Here is a 14,454-nt window from a genome sequence, read left to right on the forward strand (position 1 = left end):
GGGGAGGGGAGGGGAGGGCCGGGCAGGCGGCGGGCCGGGGCCGGGGGGCGGGGCGGGCGGCGGCGGCGGCGCCCCCTCCCCGGACCTACCGGCGGCCGCGCTCCGGAAGCCGTGCCCGGTGGCTGGGCATCATGGGAATGGCACGGCCGAGTTCCGGGGGAGGCGCGCGGCCCGCCGGACCCCCGCCCGCGAGCGCGCGCCCACCTGCCGGCCGGCTGCGGGGCGCCCCCGCCCGCGCCCTCCCCCCCGCGGTCGGCGTCCAGCCCCGCGCGCCCCGCGCGCCCCCCGCTCCCCCCACTGCGTCCCGCCCGCGCGCCCACGCTCGCTCGGGCCCGGGACGCCCCCGCGCCGGGGAGTTCGGGGTGGCTGACGTGTGACCCCCCGCCCGCCCTGCCGGAGGCGGGGCCGGCGCTGGGGGCCGCCCTGTCCCTGGGGTGCCGGCGCGGCGCGGGGCAGGGGGGGGCGTTGCGCGCGCCCAGTGAGTGCTGGAAGGTGGGGACCCGGAGGGGCGGTCCGTCCTGACGTCGGTGCTGTGATGACCGCTGCAGTGTTACTAGAAGTTCCTCCACGAGTGGCCACTGTGCGCCTGGCACCGAGCCCGCGGCGCGGTCCTCCTGCCCCCCACCCCGCGCCGGAGTGCGCCCTGAGCTCCTGGCTGAGCCTGCCGGGGGTCCTGGAAACCGCCCCACCTCGGCTCCCCCAAGCCCACGTCGCCCAGGCTGCCTGCTCCAGGGCCGGCTTTCTCTCCAGCAAAGCTGCCCAGGCCGCCAGCCGCCTGTGCCCGTAGCTGTGGCGCTTGCTCTCACCCGAAAGAGATCAGGAACCCCAGAAAGCTGAGGCTGGGCCAGTAACCCGCTCAGGGAAGCGGGGCAGGTAGGAGTCGGCAAGGCAAGCATGGCTCAGCCCCTCCAGAGCGGGTCTCTGAGCACCTGGGAGTGCGGGCCCTGGGCCTGGCCTGTGGGGCTGGGGTTCTGGCCTCGCAGGGGTGGGCAGTGCGTGGCTGGGTTTGTGCACTGACCCGCAGCTGTTTCAAACGGGCAGAGGCATGTGGAAGAGACATCGCGGATGGCCGGTTTGCAGAGGGGCGGGAGCTGGTCTTCAGAAGCACCCCGGGGTCCGGTTCTGCTCTCTTCCCAGGCCATGGGACCTCCTGGCTCAGATGCCCCTGCTCACAGCCTGTGTGTTGCGGGGGCTGCTGGGGGTCCCAGGGCCCGAGCGGTGGGAGCCTGGCTGGTGACCATCTGTCACCTGTTGGCCTCCGTGGCCTCCCCCAAGATGCCTCTGGGGAGGTTGCTGGGGTTCCTTTCCATCTGGTGAGTTCCAGAGGTTTCACAGGGTGAGAACTAGAGGCTTTTTCTCACAGGGAGTGGGGGGGGCAGTTCTAATCTTACGGGTCTGGGGAGTTTGGGGGCCAAGTGTCAAGAAACCCATGAAAGCATTGTTGTAATGCTTCCGAGAGTTCCTTTAACAAACCATGGTTTTCACTGTGAGAGTAATAGGCGTTCATCACAAGGAGTTTGAGAAGACGGATCTCATTAATAACGTAGCTACGCAGAGATACGGACCGTAACTACTGTGGCAGGTTTCTTTACGGTTTTTAAGCGGTGCTGTGATGAACATCTCCGATGGCAAGGTAGCGCTGCCCCCCACCCCTTATCCGTGGGGGACCTGTTCCAAGACCCCTAGCGACTGCCTCAAACCATGGAGAGTGCTGAGCCCTATACGGACTCCATCCTCTCCTGCACGGCCAGAGCCGCGGTCCGAGCCAGCTTGTACATGAGGCACAGGAAGGGAATGACCACGCAGCTGATAGTAAAATAGGGCCACAGTAACCACGCCCCCTGATAAAGTCACCTGGCTGTGGTCTCGCTCTCCAGATGCCACATTACCCTGGGCTCACCCTTCTTGGACACCATGCAAGGATGAGAGGCCCACACGGCGGGAGGAGGGAGGTGCGGGGTGCAGGTGCGTGGTGCAGCCGGAGGCCACTGCGGGGGGGTAGGGTGGGGGGTGGGCATCCGTCGGAAGAAGGGTCACCTGCGTCCGGACTGGGGCAGCCATGGGAACTGAGGTGGGGGCTGCTGTATGTCACTGGAAGTTGCCTGAGTGAATTCTAGAAACAGACACTGAGGGGTGACCATGCATTTTGCCAAGGTGCCCTCCAGAGGCGCCAGCTGGTGCCGTCTCCCTCACTGTGTCCCCACAGCCCCTTGTCTCCTGGCCGCACTGCACGTTCCGTCTGGTCTCGGAGAACAGGCCTTTTGTTGCTTTGATTCTGTGCCTTTAGCCCTGGAGACGGTGAGCATCTCGACTTTGCTGGTGGCTGTTGGGGAGCTTGCCTGTACACATCCCCGCGCGTGTTTTGTTTTCCTCCTGGGCTCTGTGTCTTCCTCTGACTCCAGAGCTCTGTCCCTGAAGGGACTTAGCCCATCTCTCCCGGGCACTCCTGTGCGTCACATCGATGTTTCAGTTCATCTTTTAACTTTGGAATTCAGCTTCTGCTTGTGAATGTGCGCGCGGCCAGATCCATTGGGTTTCCCAATACGGGCTCTGGCTCTGGGTCGAGGCCTAGGGCGGCTTTCACCACGCCAAGGTTTCATCAGCGTTCACCTGTTGACGGCTGAGTTTCAAAATACGAGAACTGTGTAAGGTACGAGGGCACCGAGTCCATGGGAGGAAACCAGGAGCCAAACCTGTCGTGGGAAGAGTCGGTGTCTTCAAAGGGAGAGAGTTTCTCCATGTCTGTCTGGTGCACAGCCTTCAAATACGCAGGGAGCCTCCCCACGTGCGCACGCCCGGCAGGCATATGCCCAGCCACACACGCGTGCCCGCACGCTCCGCAACCCCCACGCATGCACACATATGTACACCCACGCACACGCACATGTGCACCAATACACATGCGCGCGCACACACGCACACCCACACGCACAAACAGGTATGCACACCCCCACATGCACACCCACACGCGCACATACACGCACACCCACACCACAAACAGATGCACACCCCCACATGCACACCCACACGCGCACATACATGCACACACACACCCACACTCATGTCCATCCACCCTGTGCACATAGCACACACGTAGCACCACGCGCAGCACCCACCCACACACGCACAGTGTGCGCACACAGACAAACCAACACGTGCACACGCACGCACACGCTCGCACACCCCCCCAAGCATCTAGGCATGCACTTGTGTGCACCACGCGTATCTTCCGCTTCTGGAAGCTGCACGTCTTGCGCACGGCCACTTCTTCCTGGGAAGGATGAGAAGACGCATCTGTTTTTTATCGAAACTGTCCTGGTGGGGCGCCCAGGGGGCTCAGTCGGTTCAAACACCAACTCCTGGTTTCAGCTCAGGTCCTGACGTTCGGGCCGGATCTGGCGCCCCGTCGGGCTCCGCGAGCAGCATGGAGGCGGCCGGAGCATCTCTTCCTCTCCGGCCGCCCCCCTTCCCTTGCACCCGGTCTCTGACATCAGTCAGTCACTCTTAAAAACAAACAAACAAACAAACAAAAATCCTCTCCCATCCCGAGAGGGTCTGTTTCCCTTCACAGAGCTCTGATGCTCTCGTAAACGCAAATGAGAGGCGCCCCGACTCGAGGAAGCTGGACCGCCCCCGAGGCCCCGTCACCCTGCTGTGTCCCCGTCTGGCCCCAGGTCGTGCTCACACAACACCTCCAGGGGCATCTCTACCAAGACTGTTGCGGCTCATCAACAGAAAGGACCCTCCAGGATGGCCCGCAGGGTCCGTGACGTCGCCGTGGGCACGCGGCTTGCCGGGAAAGAATGAGGTCGCCCGTGTGCCCCGTGGGGAGTGGGTAGGGGTGGCAGCAGGTGGCCGGACAGACTCTTGTTCTCAGGCTGTGGGGAGCGACCCGCGCTGGGGACCGTGCCCGGCTGTCTACCATTCCTGCTGACCTCTCTCATGCCCTTCTCATCCCAAGGTCATGGGCGTTTTGGCTTTCCTATGCACAGAACTTAGGTGACGTATTTAGTGTACGGGGTGACGGACATGGCCCGCGGGTCCCTCCCCGAGCCAGGGATGGGGGCTCGGCCCGCTGCAGCCCATCTTCGGAAATTCTCTTTCTCCCAGACAACTGTAAAAAGTTGTCACCTCAGGAATGGCTTTTAATGGCTTCGTTCAGTTTTACTTCTTGAGTGTCAGGTTCTGAGAATCGGCATGAATTTTTCCCAGCGTTGTCACTTGCCATTTCAGGGGCCAGCACGACGCTGGGATGGCCTGTTTACAAGGTGGCCTCCGACCCGAGAGCCCAGTGGAAGCCCCCCGAGATGCCGAGGTTCCGGAGGACCCCGTGCGTCCGTCCTATGTTGTGAGATGAGAACACGTCACCTCACATTTATTCGCGAGGGACCAGGATAGTGTCCAAATCAAGAGTCGAGGGGAACGTGATTTTCTCGCTCTGATTCTTGGCAGAAGACGGGTGCTGAAGCCCCTTAGTGGGCGCTTTTGGCAAGTTGGTTCCTGTCCTCTTCCCGGGAGGCCTCTGGCACCTGGGGCCGGCGCTGGGAGGTGGTGGGACTGGGGGCACGGGGCCAGGATGAGTGGGGGGCCTTCCAAGGCGGGAAGAATGTTGAGAAAAGGCCTTTGTCCCTTTTGCCGCCCCTCGAGATGCAGGGCTGGTTGGGGGGGTGTGCTATGGACGCAACGGGGATTGGCCTGGGGACGTGAGTGGCCCGGTTTCTGCAGCCCTGCCCAGGGGCCACTTCGCGTGGGCTGCCCCGTGACTGCGGCCCGGGAGCGTCCTTCGGGCTGGGGCTCGGCCCATGGGCATCCGGCCAGCTGCCTGTGTCTGCCATGGCCTCTCTGGACTTCATCTTGGGAAGCAGCTGCCGGATGTAGTGAGGCTGCCCGCCGCTGTGTCCAGGGCCCAGGCCTGGGCTGGTCCGCGCGCTCGGTCTTCCTCAGACGTCTTATCCAAACCACGCTCTGGTGGAAGAGGCTGCAGAAAATAGGTCAAGAAATTTTAAGATTTATGTAGATCTAGCTTCGCGATAGAGACCTGAGCTGGGATTTTAATGGTCCAGATTCTCATGTGACGGCAGTTGTGATGCGAGAAACAAATTCAGGCGAAACTCGTCCTGAGGGGGCTCCGTGCTCTGGGGCCACCAGCAAGCAAGACAGTTGTCACTCAGGGCTCAAAATATGTCCCCGTCCGCAGAAAACATTCTGTTTCGCTTATCCTTTGGCAGAAAGGAGAGGTGATCTGCCGCACGCTCTCTGAGGTTTGGAAAGGCAATGTAGAGAATGTTAGATCTAAAATATATCAATTTTTAATATTTTGTATGCTTTTAAAATTTTATGTCTGTAAAGAAGTCTACTCATGTCCCTAAATATGTATTCTCTTTCCGGGGCGTGGGATGGTCAGGGGTATCCTGCAGGCTTGGTAAAGGACCCCGGGTCTGACCTACAGACCCGTGGGGGCCGCTGGGGGGTCAGGAGGGCTCGCGAGGGGAGCTCTACCCTCCCTGTCCCCAGAGGCCCATCCAGGACCTGAAGCCCGTGGAAAGGTGACCCTCCAGGAGAGAGAAGCGAGGGGCGCCTCGGTGGCTCAGTGGGTAAGCGTCTGCCTTCGGCTCGGGTCATGATCCCAGGGTCCTGGAATCAAGCCCAACATCCGGCTCCCTGCTCAGCGGGACGCCTGCTTCTTCCTCTGCCTCTGCTGCTCCCTCTGCTTGTACTTTCTCTCTCAAATAAACAAATAGAATCTAAAGAAGAAGAAGAAGAAGAAAGAAGTGAGAGCCCAGGCCCCTCCTGGTTCCCAAAGGCCCTAACTTCAAACTCACACCACCTTCAGAAATATTTCCACCACGGCACATTTTGGGAGAATGTGGGAATATTCCTACCCCGGGAATTGTCATTCATGCGTCGACCAGGGTCAAGAGGTCTGCACTGTGGGTGAGGCTGTGCGGTCAGGAGGGGACACGGTGGGAGCTCTCCGCGGGCGGGTGTAGACGGAGCTCCGGGTGGGCTGACTTGCGCGTGCCCCTGCCCAGACAGACCCCGTCTTCCCCACCGTGGGACGTGTGTCACGTTTCTGCACACAGGAGGGAGATTGCCCCCCCCCCCCCCCAGGAAATCCTCAGGGGGCCGAGCACCGAGCCGGTGCGACGCTGAGGGTGAGGAGGGGTGGGGTGGGCGCAGAGCCGGGGGCAGCGTGGGGCAGCAGGGGGCAGGGCTCCTCTCGCGGGGTTGCCCTGGGCGTCGTGGTCCCTTCTAGGTGGGGCAACGTTCCACCTGCTTGAGTGTGACCAGAGAGCATGGCTGTTCTTCACACCCAGCGGCCCGGGCTCCCGTGTGCTCGTCCGCCCGCCCGACCCCCCTCGATGCGGGGACCGGGACGAAGCTGCAGGAGCCCGGCCGCTGCGGAGACGGCGCGGGCGTGATCACTCACGGCTGGCACCTTCTGCTCGGCTTCCGTAGCGGACGAGCCCCGTTATGAGAGCCAAGTGCGGAGCTGGACATTCCAGAACCGCAGTCTGCGGGCTCCTTGGAGGAGGGGTTCTGTCCCCATATGACCCGACAGAGGGGAGCCCCATCCCGGCTGGGCACGACCAGCAGCCGAGTGATGAGCTGTTCGCTCGGCGACTTGGGCCGAGATGCCTTTCACGCCCCCCATCCCCCAAGTGCTGCCCACCTGCACACGGCCCAGGCGGGCTACCCCCTTCTATCCCCGACACCCTGTGCCACAGGAAGTCACCCTGACACAGGGGCTCACCATGGACGCAGGCTTGGAAGCAGGTCACTCGGCTGGGGGGGAGGCGGCAGCGCCTGGTCGGGCCCTGTTGGATCCCAGACCACTGCTGTCCCCAAGGACTAAAGGGGAGGGGAGAGCTGGGCAAACTTTGTGGCTAAGAAGCTACTCGTGGTCGTGGTCGGAGGGTGGGAGCCGCCGCCCTCTCCGAGGTCCTCGGGGCTGAGGGGCCGCTGGGAGCACTGCTGTCACAGCTGAGACGCTCCCCCATGCGTGGTCCTGCCCTGGCAGCTGCCCCGATGCTGGCCTCGTGCAGACGGGACTCTACCTGGTACCTCACAGAAGCCCAGGGTCCCGAAAGCTGGGGCGACATGGAGACGGGCGGCTGGACAGTGGCTTCTGCTTCCCCCAGCACTTTGGCCGAAGAGCTGGACTTCAGACCCGAGAAGAGGTGGACCGCCTGTCCACTGGGCCTTCCCACGGCGTCCACGCTGCTGTTCCTGTCCCGCCGCGGTCACTTCCAGTGCCCTCGGAGACCCCGCCTCGGCCCCCAGACTGAGGAGGCCAAGGAACTGGGAACGGAGTGTTTGTGATGGCGGGAGAGGCCAGCTTCTCAGACCGTCCCCCCCGAGAAACATCTGGGCCCACCTGCCCTTGCTGGAGACGGAGCTGGTGCTGGGCTCCCCGTCCTCGGGGGCCCAGAGACCCCGGGGTTTAAGGGCAGGCTGACGGCAGACAGAGCTTCATTCAGTGTGTCCCGCTGTGACCAGGATTCTGGTCCTGTCCAGAGAAAAAGGTAGGAACTTAGTGTAGGGCCGTGTCTGCTCCGACGGCATCTTCTGGCTGCTGAGGCGGGTCTTGCTCCCTGAATAGGAGCCGCAACCGCCTCCTGCTGGCCGAGGAGGCCCGCACAGGCCAGAGACCGGACGACCTGAGCTATGGTAGAGACCGTTGCAAGGGACCAAAGCACACAAGGAGTTTAAAGCTGTGAATTCACCATAATATCTTTTTTTAAAAGCCGACTTGGTCAGCTCCGGGAATAACAGCATTGGGGTCCTCATTGAGAAGACAGGCCAGCCACGAGAAGAGCCCTGCGTTTTTCCTGCCATTCCGGGGGGAACAGGGCGGGGCTGCGGGGTCGCTGGCATCACGGGCTGGGCTCTCTTTACTCAGGACCCCAGCCACCAAATGTGAGCGGAAGGATGGCTCACAGCCGGGTCCCCGCCGGAGCAGCTGCAGCGGAAGGGAGTGCTGGAGAAGGCTCTGGGGGTCCCCTCCTCACTGCCAGGGATGTGGGGGTCTTCCCATGCTTTGCACCTGCAGGGGCTCCCGGAGGGGAAGCCCTTGGAACTGTGGGTCCCCAGACGGCAGCCCAGGATGTCGCGGCTCACTGTCCCCACAGGCAGCCTGCAGCCTTCAGAATTCCCGTCTTCATAGTGCTCTTGGTTTGCGTGGGGGGCCCTGTGGGTCCCCCTCTGCCCTTTCTGGATTGGGTCTCTCTGCTTTTCCTGTTTCTCTCCTGCTTCCCGTCTGTGTATCATGTCCTTTCTTCTACCCCCTTGGGTCGTTGGCTCTTGCTGGCTTACTTCTAAGAATGAAAGGGGTCTCTGACCCCGTGCGCCACCCACCCTGCCCGTTGCCCAGACTCCGTGGCTGGGAGGAGTCTGGAAGGAGGGGGCAGCCAGGAGTGTCGTCACGCCCATCGAGGTGTGGTGTGGGTCTTGCCGATGTATGAAGGGGAGTCTTAAATCCTGGCAGGGGCTTTGCAGACCATCTGGAAGCCCCCTCCCCTCACAAGGGAGGATCTCAGCTGTGGAGTCGGTGTCCTAAGTCAGGCCCGTGCTCATACCACGGTCACTCTGCACCACATTTGGACTTACATTTAACAAGGGCAAGTTTATGGAGCTGGGACCTACTTGGGTTTCCTTTAAAGGCAGTAAAAGAAGCAGCAGCAGAGGAGATCTGACGTCTAATGGGGCAAAAGCTCTTATGCGGAGAGCTCTCTCATACAGGGCCGGGCGCCCGACACGGAGGAGCGGGGGCTACCCTCAGACCGGAGCTCCCTGCCTGACCCTCCCGAGCCCACAGCGCTAGCCCCAGCCTCCCTGCCCGGCCCGTCGGTACTGTTGGCTTCCATTGGATAATGATTTGTCCTGTCTCAGCTCTGGCTGGGGTATCGGCCGTCTTGCTCAGAAGCTCCCGAGACTCGATCAGTGTGTCCCGGGGGGCCAGGCTGGCGCAGGCGCACACGGCCCCTTGCCCTCCGTTCTCCCCGACCTGACTTCCAAGGCTGGGTTGACGGACAATGGTCAGGAATCTTGGAAGGACACACCCAGCAGGCGTCGACCCCCGCTTTGCCCTCCACTGGGATCTGGAACGGAAACCTGCCGCTCTGCGCAGGACCATGGGGAAGCGGGTCCGTGGGCTCTGAGGGGCCGGCCTCCACCTGCACCCGGGAGGCCTCAGGGTGAGCGGGGCCGAGCCCGGGCGCTCATTCAGGCTAGCAGCCCATCATCTTCAGGGATGTCTTAGAGTCCGAGGGTAGAGTCGTCGTCACTGGGGGCTGGGGTGGGTGGCGGAGGACTCAGGGCCGCTGGCTAGCGGGAGTGGGGTCTCTCTTTGTGGGGAGGAAACTGTTCCGGATCGGTCGGCGGTGGCGAGCCTGCACATGTGGTGAACACGCTAGAAGTCACGGACCTGCTCGCACTCAGGGAGGTGACCGGGCAGCTGTCTGTGTTAGATCACACACAATAAAGCTGTTAGACAAACAGCTCCCACTCACCCTGCACTTTGCCCAGAGGCCTGGGGCCTCAGAAAGGGCTGGGCAAGAGCTCCACGCCTTCCCCGGCCTGCCTGCCGCACAAAGTGCTGGGGAGCGGGGGTGGCGGGGTGGCCCGAGGCAGTGCCAGGCGCCCCTGAGGCCAAGATGTGTGGCTCCAGTGTCGCCTCGGTTCAGGGGTTCGTCCCAGGCGAAGGCTTTCTGCAGCCTGGCGCTTTCCTTCCTGGCATGTACTACAACCGGCGCCCGGCTGTGTGCGGGATTCTCAAAGTCCCGCCTGGGGGAGGCCCGTGAATGTGCAGCGCGGTCTCTGAGCCTGGCGTAGGCTAGATCCTAATAGAAAGTGAAAATGGACTCGGGAGGCATTTGCTTCGTGCCTTCTGGGTGCCAGACCACGGCAATGCGGGGAAAGCAGGAGTCCAGCCCTGCCTTCTAAGAGCCACAGTGGACGGGCGATCAGGGTGGTGAGAATTGGCCAGTACAGTGTGAATTAAGGCTGGGGGAGCTTGGGGCCAGGCACACTCAGGCTTGAGTTGGAATGCAGCGAGGGGCTGCAGACGAGCTTTAAGCAGTAGAGGCGCAGGATCAGAACCTCTCCCACCCTGGGCTGCTGCATGGGGCAGGGTGGCCATGTTCAGTTATGTAGGTTGCTCACTGCACAAGGAAGGCTAATTCACACCAAGGCCCTATATGGGCAAATGGTGGCCCTGCTGGTTAGAAGGAAGGAGAGGCACAGGCTAGCAGAGAGATTGGCCCCTCATGAGATAATGGCAGGGTAGGGGGGTTCCCAGAGGGGAAGTGCAGGGGCAGGGCAACACACAAGGGTGGCCTAGGAGGGAGGAGATGCGGGTGCCGAGGAATGAATAAATGCGATCTGGGGAGAGATCACGTTCTGCTGAGGGGAAGCAGGCTATGACATCAAACAGGGCAGCAAGGCCAGGGGTCAAGGCAGGAGGGACGGCGCTGCTCGGGGAGGGTGACGTCAGAATGGAGACCAGAACCATTCCTGGGGCTGAGCAATTCCGACGTGTGAGGGAAAGCTTTCCCTCAGGGGAACTGTAAGTGCAAAGGCACTGAGGCAGGAATGGGTTTGGTGGCTTTGGGACACAGAAAGGAGGTCCGGGCCAGTTGCATGTAAGGAGAGAGTGAGGAGGCGGGAGGCTGGAGGCTAGAAGCAGGCGGCGGAAGGCAAGAATGGCCAGCGCCCGGATCGAGCAGGCCTTGATAGTCCTCTATGAGCCCTCTGTGGCTGTTTGAAGGTTTTATTTTAATAATCCTTTTATTTTGAAATGATTTTAGACATAGAGAGAAGTTACAGAAATAGCACACATATGTCCTAACCTAGACTTCCCCATATTAACCTCGTAGCACACCTGTGTTTCTGCCTCTCGTCCTCTCTCACTACGGTTTTCACGCGGAGCGGAGAGCAAGCTGCACACCTAGACGCTCGCATGACTGCACAGGTCTTCCCTGAGCACAAGGACTGTCTCGGCGCAAGCACGGCCCAGGGACGGGAACCGGGAAGTTCATACCGAGGCAGAACGTTTATCCAGCACGCAGACGGCACTCGGATGGCACCAGCGGACCCAGCCGTGTCCTCGGGGGCGAGTGGGAGCCCGCTGTGGGGCCCAGGACGCTCCGAGGCCGAGGCCGGGGTCTCCTGGACTCCGCGGTCTTTGTCTTCTCCACCTTGGTGGTGCTGGAGAGTTCTGCTGGAGCCAGCTCGGGCTCTCGACTGCTTTCCTTTTCTCTCTCTCAAGTTCCCTTGTGATGAGGAGCATCGTGGAAGCGAGCTTGCGTCCTCGTCCGTGTGTCCCACCCCGCAGGCACACGTGTTCATCTGTCCAGTTTCTGGGGTGAAGGTCGCCCAGCTGGCCAGGCTGGTGTCAGGCAGAATTCTTCTGCGCGTCACACTTTTACCCACTGGCGTTGGCATCCACTGATGATTCTTGCCAGGAAAAAAAAAAAAAAAAAAAAGATCGCGATGATTGTCAGACGCGGTTTTCCCGTTTCCGTCATCTGTCCTTATCAGTGTCGTCCTGGACAGGCCAGGCTGCCCTTTTCCCTTCCGCTGTCTAGGCAAGCGTGGACTCATGACCGTTATTTTGTGTCCTACTTTGTTACGATCACCTTTGCTGTTGTTCAAATTGTCCCAGCGTTGGCCAGAAGGATTCTGGAGAGTTCCGACGAGGGGCATCGCAGTCAGGCGCAGGTTTTAAAAGGATCCCCGTGAACATTCGGGCTCAACTACACTGGGGAACAGGGTTGACGTCAGGACTCCACAGCAGAGGCAGGTGCAGCCCTCAGATGCCGCCGTGGGCACGGTGGGGACGTGCGAGGCTGCTGCAGCCACTCTGGAGAACGGGGGGCCCTTCCTTATGGAGTCACACAGCCCCGGATGGCTTCCGTCACCCCGCAGCTTCGAGAAGCTTGTATAAATAGGCTTGCACAGTGCTGTTCTCTGACGCCTGGCTCCTTTGCCTTGGCATGATGTTTCTGAGACCCACCCATGCTGTGTGTGTCCGACGTGGGTTCCTCTCTGTCCCCAGCATCTTCCAGTGCCCAGAAATATCCGAGTTTTATAACCCGCCTGGCTGCCCAGAGACAGGCTGTTTTCTACTTGGGACTCTCCCCCACGCTGTGGCCCCAAGGGCAGCGGAGTCACAGGAACAGTGAGGAAGGGGCTGAGGCTGAAGGCCAGGAAGCGGCTAGGAATTCTAAAGCCCGTCCCCACCTTGAGCTCTGACTCTGGCAACCCCGCTGGGACCCCTGTCCAGACCGCCTAGAGGGACAGGTGCACTCGGGCTTGAGGGACTGTGATTCCTAGATGTCACTGCTGTCCCCAGGGTTCTGGTGTGCAGACCTGTTTGAGAATCTCTCCCAGGGTCAGCTCTGCCCCCAGCCAGCCTTGCCCGTGAGAGCAATGACGTCAGAAGCTCTGAGGGCAGGTCTCGGGGCTTCCTGACTGTTCGAATGCTCAGACAGCTGGAGACCCACCCGGTTTGGGGCTGCCTACTAGGAGGTGGCCCCAGGAGATGCGGCTCCTCCGAGCCAGACCCCGAGAGGCTGCTCTACTGGCACGTTCCAGAGTGCCTGGTGACCTCTGGGAGGGCAAGGGGCTGGCTTTCCTGAGAATTTAGGTTGTGGGCTGGTGAAGGCCGTGCGCAGAAAGGGGTTGTTACCATTCAAGTGAAGTCAGTACCCTTTCCGCTGTGGGGCGATAAGCTAGGTTTGATTTCTTTTCTTTTCTTTCTTTCTTTTTTTTTCTTTTTTTAAAGTTTATTTATTTATTTGACATAGTGAGAGAGGGAACACAAGCATGGGGAGAGGGAGAGGGAGAGGCAGGCTTCCTACCCAGCACAGAGCCCAATGTGGGCTCAATCTTAGGACCCTGGGATCATGACCTGAGCTGAAGGTAGAAGCTTAACGACTGAGCCAGGTGCCCCTAGGTTTCTAATATGGAAGGTAGCCAGGTGAGAAGTGAGCTTCCCCGGCAGGTGGTCTTACAGAACGGCCCTGGGGGTCGGAAGCAGGGCGCAGAGCCGCCCACCCTCTTGGAAGCTGTCTGAGTCACTCCGTTCTTTTGCACACTCATCAGAGGAGCGACGGACTCTGCAGTGGGCCCCCTCTTGGCTCCAGGACACCCAAGGCTGGATGGTGCGGCCCACGTCCCGTAGGCCTCTCCCCTCCGTGCAACAGCTCGATGTCGATGGTACTCCGTTAGGAGTCTGTGGGCTCCCGCCGCTGCCTGCAGACCAGCCCCCCGCTCCTGTTCCCACAGTGGAGAACAGCCATCACGGCCCACTCCAGGAAACAAATCCTGGGGTGATTTTGTCAAGTCCCACCACCAACCAGACACCCGCAGCCTGCCTGGTGACTCGCACCGCTCTCCTGAATTCTCCCTGGATGACGTTTCCTATTTGCAAATGTGCAATCCAGCCGGACAGCACGGCCGTGTGCTATCTTACCGGTCGGAGGACCATCCTCCAGAGTGACCTCTTTCTCTGGGGAAGACCACTTCATCTCCAGTCCGCGAAAACATCTGAGTTGTGTTCAGCAACTAATTAAAGTAATAGCGCTTGTTTGCGTTCTAGAGAGGTCAGCCGGCGGGCTGTTTGAGGATTCCACCTGGGTGTCGGGAGCGAGGACCTGGACAGCCGGGAGCCCACCAGCGTCATTCAGGACGGTGACGTAGCACAATGTCGTTCCAGCAGGCTCCGAGGACAGGGAGTTCGTCTTCAGGGGGCAAGGCTCTCTCCCGAACGGAGCCCGCGGGCTGGCTGTGCAGGTGCAGGGGGCTGAGGTCTGCAGGCGCACGGGGCTCTCTATCCCTAAGCAGCTCTGTGGTGGCTCTGGACCAGTGTCCCAGGTCAGGACTCCCCTTGAGCAGCTTCTCTCCAGGACACCTGTCCGGCAGGCTGGACTAGCCTTTGCTGTACCCCAGACGCTCGGCCCCCGGCTCCCCCACCAGCCAGCAGCTCTGGCCTTGGTGCTGCAGGACGGTTCCGAGGGAAGGAGTCTGGCTGCCAGGGCTTATCTTTCCAACCCAGATTTCCGGTCACGGGTCACAGACCGCTCTGTGGGTTGCTTGTCCCTGGGGCAGGTGTCTACTCCAATCAATTGTGCTTAGAGGGTGAATGGCCTTGGGGGGGGGAGGCTGATCCCCAGAAGGAATGCCAGGTAAGGGGGGTCAGCCGCTTGGGAAATGGGAGTCCTCTGTTGGGTATTAGATGCCCAGGAGGCACCTGGGACTGAAAATGACCCTAAAGGGACCAGCTCCTTGTCCACCGTTCACCGTTCCCATTGTGGTATGGCCGTCCACACTGTCCCCTTCGCCAGCCCCCTGGCATGCTGGATTGCAAGCAGGGGTGGGAGTGGCTTCTACCCCACACAGCTGCCCCTTCCAAGGTGGCTTTGCTGCTCCTCTTGCCTGAACTGGAGTCGA

General features: G+C 61.0%; 1 protein-coding gene and 1 long non-coding RNA gene across 2 annotated transcripts in view; one reads left to right on the plus strand and one right to left on the minus strand.

Annotated features, from left to right (window-relative positions):
* The window catches only part of PPP1R26 (protein phosphatase 1 regulatory subunit 26), an 11,778-nt gene extending 11,570 nt beyond the window's left edge, over positions 1–208 (minus strand). The window contains exon 1 of the mRNA XM_059410354.1: positions 90–208. The gene's annotated coding sequence lies outside the window, so the exon portion shown is untranslated. The remainder of the gene's footprint in view (positions 1–89) is intronic.
* Positions 209–325: 117 nt separating this feature from the next.
* The window catches only part of LOC132024259 (uncharacterized), a 30,458-nt gene continuing 16,329 nt past the window's right edge, over positions 326–14,454 (plus strand). Inside the window, exon 1 of the long non-coding RNA XR_009406199.1 lies at positions 326–873. This is a non-coding gene — a long non-coding RNA (uncharacterized LOC132024259). The remainder of the gene's footprint in view (positions 874–14,454) is intronic.

This window comes from Mustela nigripes, chromosome 9, assembly GCF_022355385.1.
Source record: "Mustela nigripes isolate SB6536 chromosome 9, MUSNIG.SB6536, whole genome shotgun sequence".
Taxonomy (NCBI): domain Eukaryota; kingdom Metazoa; phylum Chordata; class Mammalia; order Carnivora; family Mustelidae; genus Mustela; species Mustela nigripes.